The sequence below is a fragment of the Pseudophryne corroboree genome, chromosome 5 (assembly GCF_028390025.1).
Source record: "Pseudophryne corroboree isolate aPseCor3 chromosome 5, aPseCor3.hap2, whole genome shotgun sequence".
In the NCBI taxonomy this organism is placed as follows: Eukaryota; Metazoa; Chordata; class Amphibia; order Anura; family Myobatrachidae; genus Pseudophryne; species Pseudophryne corroboree.
In genome coordinates this window covers 347474011-347495337 of record NC_086448.1, presented here as the reverse complement: position 1 = coordinate 347495337, position 21327 = coordinate 347474011, and positions in this window count along the sequence as shown.

Here is a 21327-nt window from a genome sequence, read left to right as displayed (position 1 = left end):
GCGGTTTACAAGATGGGAATTGGCACTAATGGCCCCCGTAAACATCACCATAAGGAGATGCAGTGCATTAAACCCTGCAACATATCTCCCAGGTGTGCCTGGACAGGCACAAAGGGTGGAAGATGAGAGTGGTGGGGAAGGAGGATTTAATACAAAGGAAGACACTCATGATTGTATGGAATATTTGACCCAAAATTTTACCGCAAGGCCTGACATCAGTGACAACCCACTGGAAGATGCAGAACTTACGTTCTACACGGACGGTAGTTGTCATAGACAGTCAGACTCGGGAGACTTGTGTACTGGATACGCAGTCGTAGATGACCAAGGCACCATAGAAGCGGAACCGCTAGGCCCACCTCACTCAGCCCAGGTTGCTGAACTGGTCGCCCTAACCAGAGCATGTGAATTGGCTAAGGGCAAATCAGCCAATATCTACACCGATTCTAGATACGCATTCGGGGTAGTCCATGATTTCGGAGCCCTATGGCGCCTCAGAAATTTCATGACGGCAGCTGGTACACCGGTAGCGCATGCAGCTCACATAAAAAGGCTTCTAACAGCGATACAGGAACCCGACAGAGTGGCTGTTATCAAATGTAAAGCACACACATATAGCCAAGACCCAATATCACTTGGTAACAGCCGAGCAGACGAAGCGGCTAAATTAGCAGCTGGTACCCCCAGACAGACAGACACCACACAACTGATGGTATTTAATACCATCAACACACAGAAGTTGTGTGAGATGCAAAATTTGTGTTCCACACAGGAAAAGGCAGTCTGGAAGGCAAAGGGATATGGCCAGGAGTCCTCAGGACTCTGGACGGATGGACAAGGTAAACCGGTGGCCCCCAGAGCATATCTTCCATGTTTAGCTGAGGCAGCTCACGGGCTGACTCATCTGGGCAGGGAAGGGATGTGCAAGTTGGTAAGAGCATATTGGTGTGCCCCAGGATTTTCATCTCATGCGAGTAAAAGAGCAATGTCATGCCTTACCTGTCTGAGAAAGAACATCGGAAAAACAATACCAACAGAACCATCCCATATCCCACCTGCCGGCGGCCCTTTCCAGGTAATACAGATTGACTTTATTCAATTACCCCCTTGTCGAAATTTGAAATATGTACTTGTTTGTATAGATGTTTTCTCAAATTGGGTCGAAGCATTTCCGGCGGCCACAAATACCGCTATGTTTACTGCTAAGAAAATTGTGCAGGAATTTGTATGTAGATATGGTATCCCTAGAATTATCGAAAGTGATAGGGGTACCCATTTTACAGGTGATGTCTTTCAAGGAATGTGTAAATTGATGGGAATTGATAGCAAGCTGCACACTCCATACCGTCCACAGGCGAGTGCGAAAGTGGAAAGAGTGAACAGCACTATTAAAAATAAACTGAGTAAAGTGATGGCAGAGACAGGATTGACATGGCCAGAAGCTTTACCCATTGTACTGTACAGCATCAGAACCACTCCCAGGTCCCCTCTTAATCTGTCTCCCTTTGAAATCTTGTTTGGTCGACAACCGCATGTTATGATTAACCCTCAGGATGATTTGAAGTGTAACAATGAAGTGACTGTAAAATACTTGATTAACATGAGTAAGCAGTTAAGGAATCAAAATGATAATCTGAAGTTAGTGATTCCTGATTTACCAGATAGTAATTGTCATGACATTGAACCTGGGGATTATGTAATGATACGGAATTTTCTACGCTCAGGTTGCCTTATTGACAGATGGGAAGGACCATACCAGGTCTTATTGACTAGCACTACAGCATTGAAGGTTGCTGAGAGAGAGACTTGGGTTCATTCGTCCCACTGTAAGAAGGTCGTTGATCCAGAGAAGTCCTGTGATAAGGAACAGACGGTAGAGGTTGTATCACTAGAGTGTCTGTTCCAGGAGGACTAAGGCGGCACCTGAGCATCGAGAACCACAAGATCAAAAGCAGTTGTCGATCCCCTGTTCCCTTTTATTGTTTTTCTCCACTTCCCATCCCCTCTCCCTCAAATTATTTTTCCCCCCTTCTCATTCTTCTTCGTCTCCTCCTAAGATGGACTTGCCTCAAGAGACTGTGATCCGGATTTTCCTGTTGACCATGATGTTGACCAGAGCAGTCTGTTCCGGCGAGAGTACCATGGAGTTCGAGAGAGGTTCTGGAATGGGTTCTGATGACAGAAATGGAGGCGTAGTTTTCCGAGAACAACATAATCAACAAGCAAAGGCGAGTATCAGAAAACGATCCGATAGCATTGACCATAGAAGGAATTGTGAAGGATTGTTAGCTGAAGAAAACTGTATCTGTCGGCTTTGTAACAATGTCATTGAGGATGGGTGCATAAAGAAATGCCAATCCAGTTTTAATATCCATATGGACCGGCATCCCTTGAGTGACTATCACTCTTTAGTGGGTAGTGTGTTAAATAAAACAGATTGTTGGGTATGCTCTCAAGTACCTCAAGGTCATAGCAAATCAGGGCTAGTACCATTTCCTTTAACGTTAGGGGAGGTACTTGAGTTAAGTGGTGGGAGACCGGTGGACAGGAGGTTTAATATCTCCAGCCCTCCTAGTTTGAAGCTCCACCAATACCATGTGGATAGGTCCCTATTATGTTTTAACATCTCCAATCCCCGAAAGCCGGGAAATTGGGAAGTGTCATGGAGTAATCAAACCATGACCTTTTCACACAGAGCAGATAGAATGCCTACAGATACAGAGCTTATATGCCACATAGCCAGTAGAGGAAAATCTTTCCGGTATAGGTATACCTTAGGAAATAGGATTACGAGAGTTGGAGAGGTATCACCAGGATACTGTGCACATATCGTACAACCTGATACGTGTACTAAGCAGATGGAAGAATTAGGGTTAGGAGATTTCACATGGAAGGTGTGTAATATGGTTATGTCCTACTCCGTCCCATATGTTCTCCCCGATGATGCATATTTCATATGCGGGAGAAAGGCGTATAAGTGGCTTGCCCCAAACTCTGAAGGATTGTGTTATATTGGAAAAGTACTGCCTGAAGTAATGACTGTATCACATGACAAAATGAAAGACATACACCGTGTTGCCCAAACTCCTTATACTCATACTCATTACGAGCACATCGTTAAACGGCACCTGATAGAAAGAACAGAGCACCCGGCCTCTGACATGATCAGTGAATCCACCGGGATTCAATTCTTAATCGCGTTAGATATCACTCACACCGCTAGAGGAGTGTTGAATTATAAATACATTTCTGCACTCGCCAATTTGTTAGATAATATCACTGAAATGTATGATGACACGTTTAGGTATACTGGAAGGGAACTTCAGGCTTACAAAACAGAACTAGTCCAGCATAGAATGGTTCTTAATTACCTCACAGCAGTAACAGGCGGATATTGTGTCACACTGGCAACACAATACGGCGTGAAATGTTGCACATATATTACGAATAGCACCGAGGACCCGGTCGAGGTCATAGACCAAAAGATGGACGATATTCTCCAACTAAAGTGGGAATTTCGCAGAAGACACAATCTCACCCTTGCTGCTGTGAGTAATGAGCTGACTGGTTGGGTGTCATGGTTGAACCCGCGAAATTGGTTCTCCGGTTTAGGAGAATGGGCCCAAGGAGTTATAATGGATGTTGGGAAGTTTCTCCTATGTATCTTAGGTGTTGTCATAACGATTGGTTTGATATTTAGATGCGTTCAGGCTTTAATGAGGTGCAATCGTCGTACTAGGGTAATGAGTTTAAGGAGTGAGGAAACTGTAATTCCAATGGATGTGATTTATGACCCAAATGTAGAAACAAGGATGTGATGAAAATGTGATTTCTACGGTCCGTTTCTTTCACCTGTTTTTCCGTTTCCTCCAAGGTAAAAAGACCCACTTGGGCGAGGAATTTGATGAGCCGACATACAGACAACAGATGGATTAAAGAAGAAGTTTTGACAACCTGATACACAGATTTTTGATGAACTATGCCATGGATCCCCAGTTTCCCTAGAAATTTTAAAATTACGCTAGCCCAACACTTTTGTAAATCTATGGACATTGACAGCTTTGCTCGAACCTTATGAGCAAAAGCACAAAGAAGACTGCATTCAACAGACACCAAACAAGACCTCAATCGACGAATGTACATTTACCTGACATAGAATACCACCGCATTTACCGTAATTATGTCTTTTCTTCATTTCTACAACCCTCAGGTAATGACACACATAGTCGATAGGGAATACAGGCACAGATATCAGCAATCACATATCTCCCCCATTCATGTATCATCAACTACAATGTGCTCCCCCATTTTGTTACAACCAAAGCCGAAAAGAGCTCGGTAAAGTTTGACAGCCCATCCACAGACCCGTACCACGGGATAAGAAGGAATTCAAATGTATACTTCGCAATACCTCGAAGCTTGATTTAAAACACGTACGGCACGATGATACATGACCCCCAAGCACGGATTCATACACACATGCTTCTGCTATCTCACTAGGTCATACCCTTTTCCTACCTTCTCCTCTCCTCCCTTACCCAACCATGTAAATGGATTAACCCCTAACATATATTTTTCTCTTTTTGAAATGTTTTCAGGAAGTGGCAGTTATTGTTGACTGCCAAAGGGTGGACTGTCAAAGTCAGAAAAATATCTCTATGCACACTACCATATTTGCACCTCACACAGGTCCGTGCTGCGCATGCGTACGCTCTCCCGTACGTGCGCATACTCACAGTCGCGGGCACCCGCAGGCGCACGGTATGCGTATTTACGGTAGAGTTTATGTGATCGTAGCGTGCGACTCAACCATTACATAATTTCACTATATAATGTATTTTTTAGATCATGGTCCCTTTGATAGATTCTGAAAGTTTGGTTAATATAGAATGTTCATGAACAGAGAAATCCCTCTTTGTTTGATACGAAGGGTCAGACAGGAGTAATACAGTGGTGTTTAGTATCCATCGGAAGAATATTTAATTAGAAATATTCCGGTGTTGGTTTGAAGCAGATCAATCGCTCGTGCGAATAGTTATGGACATAAGAAGTTTATGAACATTTACTTTATTTGCACTTTATTACCCATGCGGCGGGAAACCCAGTTTCCCTCCCACCTGAGCTGTTGGAAATAGTCACAGCCCACCTGTATGAATCAACCTATGACCTTTTGTTATAATGCGAGGAGGAATTCCTGTGTCCAATGAACAATGAGATTGTAGGGACCATTGAATTGCATTGTGTGTGGGGCATAAATAGAAAGGCCGATCACATCCAGCTCTCACTCTTCAACGGTTATCATTGCTGAAAATCGGGAGCTGGATGTCCAGAGGCGCATGCGATCGTTTTCTTTGTGCGTAAGTTTTTCTCCGTAATCATACTGTTTCTCTCTTGTTATTATGGGCCATATCTTTCTCTCTCTTCTCTTTCTCTCATTTTTCTCTTAAACTTAATTGTATTGTATTTACGGTGTAGTTACCTGGTTAGTTAGTCTATGTTATATTGTAGTGTATGATTTGTATTTATATTAATTCTTTTGCAAGTATATCATTCAAAATATATATATATTAGGCGTTGGACCCTAAGCCCAGGTATCTGTGTATTTCTTATAGAGTTAAGTATTCTCAGAGCGTCGGTGACGCTCAAACTGCTTTTAAGCTAGTAAGGTTATACTGTGTTGCATTTACACCATATCACTACACAAAGGGTTTACTGCATGATACACTGTTTATGGTTTAGATATAAAGGTTTAACATTGTGAGCGTATGCGCCGCTGGTGATCTCCTCGTGGTCTCGAGCGATCGCATCGCTATAGCGAATCATTACGGTAGTCGGCAGCCAATAGCGTGCCTGCCAGTGATCTCTTGGCCGTGAGCGAACGTAACGCTTGAGCGTCTCGACCACGGCTAAGCGATTGTTACGCAACGTGCGTACCCTTACGGTACTTCATACGTAGTTAGCGCACAGTGTTCTTAGACCTCATAAAGGGTATTATATAAGATAAATAATCTGCTTTAACAGTATCCTTTTCCACAAACGGATAGGATACGATGGGAATCTTCGCCTAAAGTCGACAAGGCGCTGACACGGTTATCCAAAAAGGTGGCACTGCCTTCGCAGGATACGGCTACCCTCAAGGATCCTGCTGATCGCAAAGAGGAAATTACCATGAAGCACATTTACACTCATTCTGGTACTATTGTTAGACCGCTATGGCGTCGGCCTGGGTTTGTAGTGCTGTTGTGGCATGGGCAGATTCCTTATCTACGGAGCTTGACACCTTAGATAGGGATGCCATTTTAATGACCATAGAGCATATCAGGGAGGCTGCCTTGTATATGAGAGATGCTCAAAGAGACATTTGTTTACTAAGCTCCAGAATAAACGCTATGTCTATTTCTGCTAGGCGGCTCTTGTGGACCCGACAGTGGACGGGAGACGCCGATTCAAAGCGGCATATGGAGTTCTTGCCTTACAAGGTGGAGGAGTTGTTTGGAGACGGCCTCTCGGACCTTGTCTCTACTGCTACGGCTGGTAAGTCAAATTTCTTACCTTATGTCCCCCCGCTACATACAAAAAAGGCACCTCATTATCAAATGCAGTCCTTTCGTTCCAATAAGAGCAAGAAGGTCGAAAAGGCAAGGAAAAAAGGCTGCACACAGCTAGTTCCCAGGAGCAGAAGTCCTCCCCTGCATCTGCAAAGTCCACCGCATGACGCTGGGGCTTCCCGGGGGGAGGCAGATCTAATGGGGGCTCGTCTTCGGTTTTTCAGGCATGTCTGGGTTCGCTCGCAGGTGGATCCCTACTGGGCATTAGAGATTGTTTCTCAGGGATACAGGCTGGAATTCGAAGACTTGCCTCCTCGCCGGTTTTTCAAATCGGCTCTGCCGGCTTCCCCGTCAGAGAGGGAGCTAGTGTTGGCAGCAATCCAAAAATTGTATATTCAACAGGTGATTATCACAGTTCCTCATCTCCAGCAAGGAGAGGGATATTACTCAACCCTGTTTGTGGTCCCGAAACCAGATGGTTCGGTCAGACCCATTTTAAATCTAAAATCCCTGAACCTGTACTTGAAGAGGTTCAAGTTCATAATGGAATCACTCAGGGCGGTCATCGCCAGCCTGGAGGGGGGGTATTGGATGGTGTCCCTGGACATAAAGGATGCTTACCTTCATGTTCCGATATTCCCCCCTCACCAGGCGTTCCTGAGATTTGCAGTGCAGGACTGTCACTACCAATTTCAGAAGTTGCCGTTGGGCTTTCCACGGCCCCGAGAATTTTCACCAAGGTAATGGCAGAAATGATGGTGCTCCTACGCAGGCAGGGTGTCACAATTATCCCATACTTGGACGATCTCCTCATAAAGGCGAGATCTCAGGAGAAGTTGCTGGACAGCGTGTCTCTGTCCATGAAGACGTTGCAGTTACACGGCTGGATTCTCAATATACTGAAGTCTCAGCTAGTCCCTACAACACGTCTGACCTTTTTGGGCCTGATTCTGGGCACAGACCAGAAAAAGGTTTTTCTTCCGATCGAAAAGGTTCAGGAGCTCATAGCCCTGGTCAGGAACCTATTAAAGCCAAAAAAGGTTTCAGTGCATCATTGCACACGAGTTCTGGGGAAGATGGTAGCTTCATACGAGGCCATCCCCTTCGGCAGGTTCCATGCGAGGACTTTTCAATGGGACCTCTTGGACAAGTGGTCAGGGTCCCATTTACAAATGCATCAAAGGATCACCCTGTCTCCCAGGACCAGGGTATCTCTCCTGTGGTGGCTGCACAGTGCTCACCTACTAGAGGGTCGCAGATTCGGCATTCAGGACTGGGTCCTGGTGACCACGGACGCAAGCCTCCGAGGCTGGGGAGCAGTCGCACTGGGAAGAAATTTCCAAGGTCTCTGGTCAAATCTAGAGACTTGTCTCCACATCAACGTCCTGGAGTTGAGGGCTATATACAACGCCCTGCGTCAAGCGGAGGAATTGCTTCGGGAAAAACCGGTTCTGATTCAGTCAGGCGGAACGCGAAGCAGAGTGGCCATGGCAGAAGCGACCAGGATTCTACGCTGGACGGACGGCCATGTAAGCGCACTATCAGCAGTGTTCATCCTGGGGGTGGACAACTGGGAGGCGGATTTCCTCAGCAGGCACGACCTGCATCCGGGAGAGTGGGGACTTCATCAAGAAGTCTTCGCACAGATCACGGGTCGGTGGGGGCTGCCTCAAATAGACATGATGGCGTCCCGTCTCAACAAAAAGCTAAAGCGATATTGCACCAGGTCAAGGGAGCCTCAGGCGGTAGCGGTAGACGCTCTGGTGACACCTTGGGTGTTCAGATCGGTCTATGTGTTTCCTCCTCTTCCTCTCATACCCAAGGTGTTGAGAATAATAAGAATAAGCAGGGTCAGAACAATCCTCATTGTTCCAGATTGGCCACGGAGGACTTGGTATCCGGAGCTGCAAGAGTTGCTCACAGAAGATCCGTGGCCTCTTCCTCTAAGGCAGGACCTGCTGCAGCAGGGGCCCTGTCTGTTCCAAGACTTACCGCGGCTGCGTTTGACGGCATGGTGGTTGAACGCCGGATCCTAGCGGAAAAAGGGATTCCGGAGGAGGTCATTCCTACCCTGATCAAGGCTAGGGAAGACGTGACGTCGAAACATTATCACCGTATATGGCGAAAATATGTTTCTTGGTGTGAGGCCAGAGCTGCTCCTACGGAGTAGTTCCAGTTGGGCCGTCTGCTTCACTTCCTTCAAACGGGAGTGAATTTGGGCCTAAAATTAGGGTCCATAAAGGTTAAAATTTCGGCCTTATCCATTTTCTTTCAAAGAGAATTGGCTTCTCTTCCTGAAGTACAGACTTTTGTGAAGGGCGTGCTGCATATTCAGCCTCCCTTTGTACCTCCGGTGGCACCTTGGGACCTAAACGTGGTATTAAGTTTCCTCAAGTCACCTTGGTTTGAACCACTCAAAACAGTGGAGTTGAAATACCTCACTTGGAAAGTGGTCATGGTGTTGGCGTTAGCTTCTGCAAGGCGGGTTTCGGAATTGGCCGCTTTATCATATAAAAGCCCATACTTGATTTTTCACGTGGATAGGGCAGAGTTGAGGACTCGTCCTCAATTTCTGCCCAAGGTGGTCTCATCTTTTCATATGAACCAACCTATTGTCGTGCCTGTGGCTACACGGTACTTGGAGGATTCCGAGTCCCTGGATGTGGTCCGGGCTTTGAAGATTTATGTGACCAGAACAGCTAGGATCAGGAAGACCGAAGCTTTGTTTGTTCTGTATGCGACCAACAAGGTTGGCGCTCCTGCTTTAAAGCAGACTATTGCTCGCTGGATCTGTAACACGATTCAGCAGGCGCATTCTTCGGCAGGACTGCCATTGCCTAAATCGGTTAAGGCCCATTCCACTAGGAAGGTGGGCTCCTCTTGGGCACTACAACTGTGCCGAGCTGCTACTTGGTCGGGGTCAAACACCTTTGCAAAGTTCTATAAGTTTGATACCCTGGCTGAGGAGGACCTCCTGTTTGCTCAATCGGTGCTGCAGAGTCATCCGCACTCTCCCGCCCGTTTGGGAGCTTTGGTATAATCCCCATGGTCCTTACGGAGTCCCCAGCATCCTCTAGGACGTTAGAGAAAATAAGATTTTACTTACCGGTAAATCTATTTCTCGTAGTCCGTAGAATATGCTGGGCGCCCGTCCCAAGTGCGGACTTCTTCTGCAAGACTTGTATATAGTTATTGCTTACATAAGGGTTATGTTATAGTTGATCGGGTTTGAACCGAGGCTATGTTATTGTTCATACTGTTAACTGAGTAGTTTATTACAAGTTATACGGTATGATTGGTGTGGCTGGTATGAATCTTGCCCTTAGATTTACATAAATCCTTTCCTCGTACTGTTCATCTCCTCTGGGCACAGTTTCTCTAACTGAGGTCTGGAGGAGGGACATAGAGGGAGGAGCCAGTGCACACCCAGAATCCAAAGCTTTCTTAAAGTGCCCTATCTCCTGCGGAGCCCGTCTATTCCCCATGGTCCTTACGGAGTCCCCAACATCCTCTACGGACTACGAGAAATAGATTTACCGGTAAGTAAAATCTTATTTTTAGCAGCACATATTTATAAAGTCTTTTTTATTACTGTATGAAGAAATAAAACCTAGAGTTCAGAAACATTCTACTTTCCTTAATTTCACCCGCATAGACACTGCTATTGCTAAATATATCCCCACCAGTGGTGTGAGAGTGGGTGGCAGTGGGCATTACTTACTTGGGTGTGGGCTGCTTGGAGGTGTCCGGGTCAACTGCTGAGGCAAGGAGCAGGGCGATCAGTTTTATTGTCTCCACCTGTAACATTTGTCCCCTGCCCACTACTGCTGGTCGCTATATATGGTAGTGGCACTCGGGCAATGAAAGAGAGGAGACTACTACTGCTCAGCAGCAGCAGCAGCCTCCCTCCCCAAACCCAGTACACGCTGCTATGTACAGGGCTGCTGGGAGGCTGCTGCCACAGAGCTCTATACAGAGGCCAGTGGCAGTGCACAGAAAGAAGTGTACCAGGTAATAAAAATAATAACATTAAATAATAATAAAAAAGCTGCTTACACATAGTAGAAGCAATTCAGAAAAGACTAATTATTTGTATGGCATAAAGAATGGCATATTTAGAATGCCTGCGGACATACAGTAAATCATTTATAGAAGCAAAGAGTATGAAGAATAAATGATGACCAAGCTACCATGTAAGATAAGCTCTGGAATGTATGAGTGATAGCATGAAAAGCTGGTCGCTGCATAGCAGCTCAGTGGTAGTGGCTAGTGGGACTCAGGCAATGAGAGAAAACAGAGTACTACTACTCAGCTCAGCAGCAGCAGCTTCCCTCCCCAATCCAGTACATGCTGCCACAGTATGTGCTGGGCTGCTGGGAGGATGCTGCCACTGATCTCTATACTGCTATACAGCGGGCAGTGGTAGCAGACAGCGAAGAAGTGCACCAGGTGACCCCTCCCCCCCATCCGCTTCTACACCAGCGTTTGGCGATGCTTCCAGGCGCAGTGCGTAGTATTTTTGTTTTAGGAGGGGGTGTAGCAACGCCCTTTATGACTCTCTGCAACCCAGACATTATTCCTACGAACGTTCATCTTCTCCCACCTGTCAACTATTGTCATATACCATACACAATTTCTGTCAGTGAGATGGATACCTGGTCCACCGGTATCCGTGTCAAAAATCTCTAATAAATACATTTTTGCTATCCACTGTAAAGATCTGTAAAGCAGAGGAGATGGCAATGAGAGGTCTCGTGGCCCCTCCATACCTCAATACTGCACAATACTGTAGCTGCATTTATGTTTCTCTTTTTCTTTACCATGCAATTTATGCAACTACAACAGTGACAATAACAGGGATGACACATACAGTATGGATGCATGAATTGATTCCTGGACACCCAAAAACTATAGAGCATATTTTGGCAATTTCTCCAAAGTTGCCTTTCTGGCTGCATACTGTATTTGCAGAGCCTCTGGAGTACCAGGACATTGAGAACATTCTCCAAAATGTATAAGAAATCTACAAAAGGAAACCCTGAAAGTCCATGAGGGCGTGACCTGGACACTGCTGGGCACCAATAAACTCTACCACACCCCTTGCACCCATGGTAGTTACACCATGGTGTGTATACTGTATGCATGTGTGTGTCTCCCAACACTTTTGTCATTCATATAATTCCTCAAACACCACCTCATGATGACAACAAAGACACTCTTGAAAATCAACCAGCTAACAACATTACAACATTATCCATATCCAAAACTATATTTGAATACAGGAGAAAGGAAAAAAGCTAGGCACATACGCCTATGTAAAGAAGAAAAGCCAAGGACAACCCAAAATGTACATACAACAGTACAGATGAAAAGAAAAAAAAGTAATGCTTAGGATAATATATATATTAAAATCAAGTGCTGATAAAATTATGTCATCACGTTGAAGTGCACATAATAATGTCGGATCCTAACATGCATAGCGCACGCCTAAAAATGTAAAATCTACATACTTTGAGCACCCTAAAATCCTGCTCCTGCTCCCCCCTAATCAAATACTAAATTATTACACTAGCCCTCTGTAATGGATCAGTATGAGATCCTGGCGTCTGGTATCCCGGCGTTCAAAATACCGACGCTGGGATACTGGAGTTGCAAATACCGACAGGGGTGAGTAAAGGGTGTACCACCCTCTCTCTACCCGCAGCCTAACCTTAACCTCCCCCCTTTGTGCCTAACCCTAACCACCCCTCTGAGGTGCCTAAACCTAACCCCCCCCCCATCCCCGCTGCCTAAACCTAACCCCCCCCCCCGTAGCCTAACCCCCCTGGACACAGCCTAAAGCTTATGCGCTGTGTGCTCGGGGGCATCATCTGAGGGGGGAGTTTTCACTCCCCCGCTTTGGCAGACAAGATGTTAATATATCTTGTTGATGTCCCTTCCTGCTTCGGCTCGGTAATACATTTACTCTTAAATTTACAAAAGTGTAGCTTCAATGCATGGATTAACAATTAGCTAGGTTTTATTTTACAATCAAATGACAATAAATATACTTAATAGAGTGAAACAAAGGATCATTATCCAATCTAATCACAAGCAAGGATGGGTGACCAATTGAATAAGATCCAGATAGAAAGCAGATGGATCATCTTCACTCCACACAAGCAGATAATGGGCCATTGACAACAACATTTACTAACAGCATCAATAGATTTTGAGTATCCTATTATTGGTATTGTATTGTACTGTTTTAAACCCTCTAACTAAATGAACACATGGATTAATTCCTTTTATTGTACATATTATGGATTAGGATTTCATGCAGAAAAATACTTAAAATGCAAAAAGCTCAAGCAAACTGTTTACGTTCAATAAACGTTGCAACATGATAATATAAAGTGCTGTGAATAGTTTTATAGCATAAATTACATTATATATAAATATTATATTTATTATATTATATCTTTTATTCACTTTTTTTAAACTTTATTCTTACTTGTTAACTTGGCACCTGTATCTTTTTTTTAATTTCAGTTCCTGGACAACAGAGTAAATGAAAAATTCCTAACTCGCAGGAACTTCACAACAAGGTATTGTTAGATCTTACCAGAGTCAGGTTGACCTACGCACCCATATAATAGTCTACGGATTGAATTCTGTCACTTTTTTATACAATTGGCAGGTGCAAGAAGAACTGTCAAAAATATTTTCAGTGTTAAAGCACTTGAGGTTGCAGCTGGAAAGGAGCCCTGAGTAATAAACTTTATATGGCTCATTTACAGTTGAAAGCATTTGCTACTTTAGCCCTACAATAGCATAAAGAAAGCATAGGGATTGGTTGTACAGTGCTATCAGAAAATGCAAGCTTTACATTACCCTTTTGTATAGAACATTGTAATAAACTGAAGTCTCATGCACATACTCTGTTGTTTTAACAGCTTTTTATAAATGCAAAAGTAGCATTTATTATGTAAAATGTATTTAAATACAAACATCTATTTTCCCCTTTTGAAAATTGATTTTCTTTCACACCGCAATCCAAACAGAAAGATAATTTCACTAATAAGAATAAGCTTTATAATTTATATGTAATATAGAGCTATACAAACAATATAAGTACAATAAGCTAGACGGGTCAGTCTGCTATCAACCAATAAGAAGTACCATTTAGTATCAATGTCACCAGGTATCATTGCACCAGTCCTCTAGTACCATCAAGAAATATACCACATCTCTCCCACAAACTCATACCCCCTATCCTGTGCCCTCTGGAATGCCATATCTGTTTGTAACAAACTGGTCCCCACTCATGACCTTTTCATTTCCAACTCCAGTCCCTACACCTACTAGCCATTACTGAAACTTGAATTATGCCCTCTGACACTACTTCTCCTGCTGCTCTCTCTGCTGGGGCCTCACACTCTCACACACAACCCGACCTGGGGGTCGCCATGGGGGTGGTGTTGGGGTCCTTTTACCTTCTAGTTACTCCTACCGACTCATACCACCAGAACCATCCCTTACATTCTCTACATTTGAGGTCCATGCCATACTCCTCTTCCAACCAGTCCATCTTAGAGTAGCTGTCATTTACCGCCCCCCCTGGCACTGCTTCCAAATTAATCGACAACTTTGCTTCCTGGCTTCCTCACTTCCTCTCTTCTGACATTCCCTCCATTATCCTAGGCAATTTCAACATCCCTATTGACATCCCCACACAATCCCCTGCCTCTAAACTCCTTAACCTCACCTCTTCACTTGGTCTCTCCCAGTGGACCTCCTCACCCTCCCATGTGAATGGGAGCTCACTGGATCTGGTCTTCACTCACCGCTGTGATATTTCTGATTTTTCCAACTCCCCATTTCCCCTCTCTGACCACCACATGCTCTCCTTTAACCTATCTATCTCTGCTTCCCCATCTCTACCTCCTAAGGCTACCATCACTAAGCGTAACATTGAAGCTATTGACACCCCATTCCTTTCCTCCCTGTTTGACTCACTTCTCTCTCCTATTCTCTCTCATGCCCTGAACAAGCCACTTCCACATACAATGCATCCCTTACTTCTGCTCTTGACTCTGTTGCTCCACCAACCACTATTCACCCTTGCAAATTAACACCTCAACCCTGGCACACCAAATGCACCAGATATCTGCAAAAATGCTCATGTACTGCTGAGCGTCACTGGAGGAAATCACGCACTAAGGCAGACTTCCTCCATTTCAAACTTATGCTCTCATCCTTCAGTGCTGCTCTTTCTCTTGCTAAACAGTCATACTTCAAGAACCTCATCTCCTCCCAGTCTTCCAACCCCCGGCGCCTCTTTACCACTCTCAACTCACTCTTCTGCCCACCTCCACCTCGTCTCTCTTCCTCACTCTCTGCTCTTGACTTTGCCACTTACTTCACATCCAAAATTGACTCCATACGTCAGGACATCACATCATAACAGACCATCAGTAACCAGCCTTCTCCCATCCCTTACCAACCCTCCCCATCCCTCGCACCAACTCTGACATCTTTCTCCTATGCATCTGGAGAGGAAGTCATGGCCCTCATTCGTTCCTGTCCCCTCACCACCTCCCCACTTGACCCTATCCCCTCCCGCCTCCTCCGCTACCTCTCTCCTTCTGCTTGTTCCCATCTTTCCCACCTTCTCAATCTTTCCCTCTCATCAGGCACTGTCCCCTCTGCCTTCAAGCATGCACTAATCTCTCCTATTCTTAAATAATCGACCCTTGATCCAAACACTCTCTCCAACTACCGACCCATCTATCTCCTCCCTTTTGCCTCCAAACTCCTTGAGCGTATTGTCTACAACCGCCTTACTTGCTTTCTTTCCTCACACTCACTGCTTGACCCATTCCAGTCTGGCTTCCGTCCCGTCCACTCCACTGAAACTGACCTTACAAAAGTATGCAATGACCTCCATGCTGCTAAATCTAAGGTACACTACTCTCTACTTAATCTACTTGATCTCTCTGCTGCTTTTGACACTGTGGACCATCCTCTCCTACTGCAAATCCTTCACTCCATTGGTCTTCGTGACACTGCCCTCTCTTGACTGTCTTTCTACCTTTCTGACCATTCATTCTCTGTCTCCTCTCATGACTCCACATCCCCCTCACTTCCACTAACTGTAGGGGTACCTCAAGGTTTTGTCCTTGGTCCTCTTCTCTTCTCTCTCTATACGTCCTCTATAGGTAAGCTTATTAGTTCTTTTGGCTTCCAATATCATCTCTATGCTGATGACACCCAAATCTATCTTTTCTCTCCAGACCTCTCCCCTGCTCTCCTCACTCGTATCTCCAACTGTCTCTTTGCTACCTCTTCCTGGATGTCCCAGCGCTTTCTTAAACTTAACATGTCTAAGACCAAGCTGATCATCTTCCTTCCCTCCCTCCCGCATAACCTCACCTCCTACAATCTCATTATCTATTTATGGCACTACTATCTCCTCTAGCCCCCAAGTGCGCTGTCTTGGAGTAATCCTTGACTCCTCCCTCTCCTTCAAACCACACATTCAGCACCTCTCACAAACCTGCCGTTTTCATCTAAAAAATATTTCTAGGATCAGACCATTTCTGACCCAGGATGCTACTAAGACTCTTATCCACTCACTGGTCATCTCCAGACTGGACTACTGTAATCTCCTCCTGACTGGCATTCCTGACAAATACCTCTCTGCACTCCAATCTATCCTCAGTGCTGCTGCCCGGCTCATTTTCCTCACCAAATGCACTACGTCCACCTCTCCTCTCTTACTAGACCTTCACTGGCTCCCCTTCCCTTTCAGAATCCATTTCAAGCTTCTCACACTCGCTTACAAAGCTCTCACCCACTCCTCTCCCATCTACATCTCTGACCTTATCTCCCTTTACACTCCTACCCGTCGTCTTCGCTCTGCTAATGCACACCGACTCTCTTGCCTACGGATTACTTCCTCCCACTCCTATCTCCAAGATTTTTCACGTGCTGCACCACTGCTCTGGAATTCCCTACCTCTCCCCCTCAGACTCCCCACCTCTCTACAAAACTTCAAACGGGCTCTCTAGACCCACTTCTTCACCAAACCCAGCCAAATCTCATCATAACCCTCTGTTCCATGCTCTCTATGTACCACATCTGTGTCACCCCTGTTTGTCTACCCCTCCCCTTTAGAATGTAAGCTCTCATGAGCAGGGTCCTCTTCCCTCATGTGCTTATCTTTTTCTTACTGTACCTTAATAATCTTCAACTGCACCAAATCCAGCAGTCTTCTACCACCTGATACTTATTCCAGTGTCATCTGCTGATGCAACTATGTTTATTTACCCTGTACTTCAACTGTAAGTTGCTGTTTTCCTGTTTGAATATTTGTTTATGTATTCTGTAATTGTTTATGTACTCTGTAATTGTTTATGTACTCTGTAATCTGCGGAACCCTTGTGGCGCCATATAAATAAAGGATAATAATAAATAATAATAATAATAATAATAATAATAATAATAATACCTAATCACAGGTACTGTATATCTGCTTTTTACACTTACTGCTCTTCTATGACCGTTCCATTTCCCATCCCTTCTCTCCAAGTCAAAGGAGTTGCCAAAAAGTACTTTTTGTACACATGAACAGTAAGGAAATGTGCAAAGAAAATAGATGTACTGTACATCCAATTCCACATAAGCCATTATAAAGGGAAAAATAGACAGATGTTTTACACAATTAATTCTCTAAACAAAAATATAAATTGCATTTTTATATCTCTAAACTTGCGCCTGATTCAGGTTGGATTGCTTATGCGATCCAACCCGCAGTTTCCCGATGGTCTGGAAATGGCACAGGCAGGACCCGCGCTGCGCATGTGCAGAACGGGTCCTGTGATCGCATTTTAGGCGTTCGGGGGGAGGGACAGGGGCAGCCAGTGTTGATGGAAACAGGGGCGTGTTGCCCCCATGTTTGGGGAATGGTGAGGCCAAGGACTGCATCGCGAGATGCAACTTTCTTGGCCTCGCAAGCCGCACTGTGACTTCTAGTCTGAGTAAGCTCAGGCTTACTCAGCCTGCAGTCGCGGATGAACATTGCAACTGATACAGTAGTTGCGATGTTCATACAGAACTGCAATCGCATTGCAGTCTACAAATCGCAAATGCAGGAAGGAGGTGTTATGGACCTCATCCTGCATATGTATTGCTAAGGATTGCATTTGCAAAGCTGCTGTGAGCAACCAAAAATCATCTGTTTACTAATTTTGCCCATCTGCTACAGGGTCTGAATAAGGCCCCTAGTACAAAATACATAAGTTTAAGCCACTTATTAAGTATAATATCATACATCATTGCTGCAGTCACGACAAACAGCCTCTCTCTGCGCTCCAGGTCCCCGTGAGACTCTGCTAGTGTTGTGCGCATTTTTTTTTCTTTTCTGAAAATGTGTCTTAGGCTAGGATGCACATGGAAACTTTGCTGATTTTATACGTGACACTTGTTTATCTGTGTTGGACTGAGTCTCTGCATCTGTATATGAAGTGCTACAATGTAGCAACCACAGCTTTTTTCCAATACAAGTTCTGTTGTGTTCCATATACAGACTCATTCACACCCACAGATATACAAGTGCCGCCTATCAAATTAATCTGCAGTCTTCTGGTGCGCCTAGTCGCATTGCATTGTGACTAAGATGCATTTTTGTCCAAAAAATGCCTGAAGCTGTCTGAGTTGCACAGGACCTCGTGGTTCACGCTCACCAGGCATCTCAAGCTGCGTGGCATATTGAGGATAAATGTGAACCTGGTACTTAGACTAATATACAGTTCTACATCTTGTGCCAAATCTAATATGCAAAGCTATAGCTAGAATCAAATCTGATAAGCATACCCATCAGGGCCAGCAACAAAAATCTTGGATCCCAGTATACTCCTGTTTTTGCCCCTTCAACCCCTTTGCCGGTAGGTACAGGTTGGTTGGCTGTAGTCTTTTCTTAGCTACAGTATATGGTTGTTTCTCTGTGGGCAAACAGTGTCTTCAGTCTCTATTCTCATGTAGGAGATAATGTGGTCTGGAAGACACCTGTTTATATAGGAATATAATGGATGTCATCATCATAGAACAGAGGTCATTTTTAGAATACAGGCCCAAATGTATTAAGCCTTAAAAAGGTTTAACATGGAGACAGATAAAGAATTATAAATGTCCAGCCAATCAGCTTCTAATTGTCATTTTTCAAACACAACCTGTTACATGGCAGTTAGGAAGTTGATTGGTTGGTCATTTATCACTCTTTATCCGTCTTCACTTTATCTCTTGTTAAGACTTATTACATTTTGGGCCGTAGGGGTCTATTTACTAAGGCTTGGGTGGAGATAAAGTGGATGGAGTTAAAGTACCCTCCAATTGGCTCCTAACTGTCATTTCTTTATCATCCACTAGGGGTCACTGGAGTACTCTTGGGATATGGACGGGCTTCCGTAGGAACAGCACTGAATATTTAAATTTAGAACACTCCACCCCTCCATATCCCCGAGTACCTCTCAGTGTTTTTTCTGTGCTCGAAGTAGTAACAGCTATGTGACTCAGGTCACGTTTACTATTGAAGAATTTTATTTTTCTTTTTTTATTTGATTGTAACCAGCACTAGGATTATATGTGTAAGCATAGCATGGCAGCATTTTAACCATGCTTCCTATGTCTTCCTGCTGTGATTCCAGAACGTTCCTGTCCTACATCTCTACTCCACCGGAGGCGCAGGGGTGTTAGTGGGAATTTGGGATCACATTTCATAGTACTGGCCACGTGTACTGCACTTGGCCAGATATATATATACAGAGACACCTTACTGCTATTTTACTGAGTCGTGCAAGTGTCTGTTTTTTGTGTATTGTATTGTCTGTCGCCATAATGAGTAAGGCACCAGCAAAAATTAAAAAGCATAATTGCAAAGTCTGTAGCAGTGTGTTACCGGATGGATCTACCACATGTACAGTATGTTTTGTGGATTCGGTTCAGAATACCATTTCTGCTCCTGTTTTACAACCAATGTCCTCACCGGACCCTCCGTGGGGTATGTTAGTAAATGTACTGGATAGGTTACAATCAGAATTGACCGCCGCTCGTCAGGAGCGGGAAACGGTAAGATCTGAATCTAGGGTGAGACCCCCAGAACTATCGGAGGCGTCTCAGCCTTGCGTAAGGTCCAAATCCATTTTGGGTAAACGGGAAAAATTTCATATGTCTTATGATTTTCCAGTGTCTGCTATGTTGCATTCTGACGATTCCATGCCAGACCTCACGGAACAAGATGAGGGTGAGGAGGGCGAAGTGCAGTCAGATGGCGAGGATTTTAACAGTTCCGGCATTGATGATCTCATCAGAGCGGTACGTCAGTCTCTGAAGTTTACAGAAACTGAGGAGCCTCTTACAAATGATCAGGTCGTTTTTACTAAACGGAAAAAAACACCAATAAGTTTTCCTGTGTCGGAATCTCTTAATCAGATGTTAGTAGAAACACGACAGAATCCAGATAAACGGTTTGCTATACCTCGCAGATTTAAGTCTAGTTACCCGTTTCCAGACTCGGTAACATGTACATGGGAGAATCCACCAATAGTTGATTCTTCAGTGTCAAAGCTTACCAAGAAATTAACCATACCAGTGCCAGCAGCTACTACGCTTAAAGACCCTTCAGATCGCAAGATAGAAACTATGCTAAAATCCATGTATGTAGCAGCAGGTGTGATGCTGAGACCTGGATTGGTTGGCATTTGGGTCACTAAGGCGCTCATAATATGGCTTACAGAACTCAAATCTGATTTACATGACGAAAACCTGATAATTCTTGTAAATCAAATGATTGAGGCTGTAGAGTATCTGTGTACAGCGTCTACTGACGTCTGTCAGCTCACTTCTCGTATTTCATCGTCGCTAGTTACGGCACGAAGAGCACTCTGGCTACGTGCTTATCATGCGGAGGCAGAGGTCAAACGAGGTATAGAGGCGTTGCCTTACGATGGCAAGAAGTTGTTTGGTCCTGAATTGGACGCATGGATTGCTGAGGCTACGGGAGGTAAGTCTGTTTTCTTACCATTGCCTCCACCGGTATCAAGAAGAAGGTACGCTGGACCTTCGTTCAAATCCTTTAGACCTCAGCCCTTTCGAGGACGTGGCAGAGGAACAGCCACGCCTGCTAGACGTGGTCGCGGACGTGGTTTCCAACAAACCAACACAACTTGCCAAGACGCTAAGGTTACCGACAAGCCAGTGGCATGACGGGCTACCAGCCCATCTCGGTTCTCCGATTGTGGGAGCACGCCTTCAGACGTTCCATTTGGCGTGGTTCCACACATCCGCGGATGGGTGGATCCGCAATTTAGTGTTAAAAGGTTACAAAATAGAGTTCGACTGTCTTCCGCCTCTGCGGTTTTTCAAGACAGGATTGCCTCTGTCGGACGACAAGAGGACGGTTCTGCAAATCGCCATCCAGTCCCTACTGGATTCAGCAGTTTTGATTCCGGTCCCTGTCTCTGCGTTCGGTGATTGCGGGTTTAGAGCCAAAGGAATTTATGATTGCGCTAGATCTCAAGGATGCGTACTTACACATTCCAATTTGGCAGCCTCATCAGAAATTCTTACGGTTTGCAATACGCCAGAACCATTACCAGTTTCAGGCTCTACCGTTTGGCCTGTCATCAGCGCCTCGGGTATTCACCAAAGTGATGTCTGTGATGATAGCTCACCTCAGATCCCTGGGAGTGACAATAGTTCCGTATTTAGACGATCTGCTCATCAAAGCTCCGTCTCAACA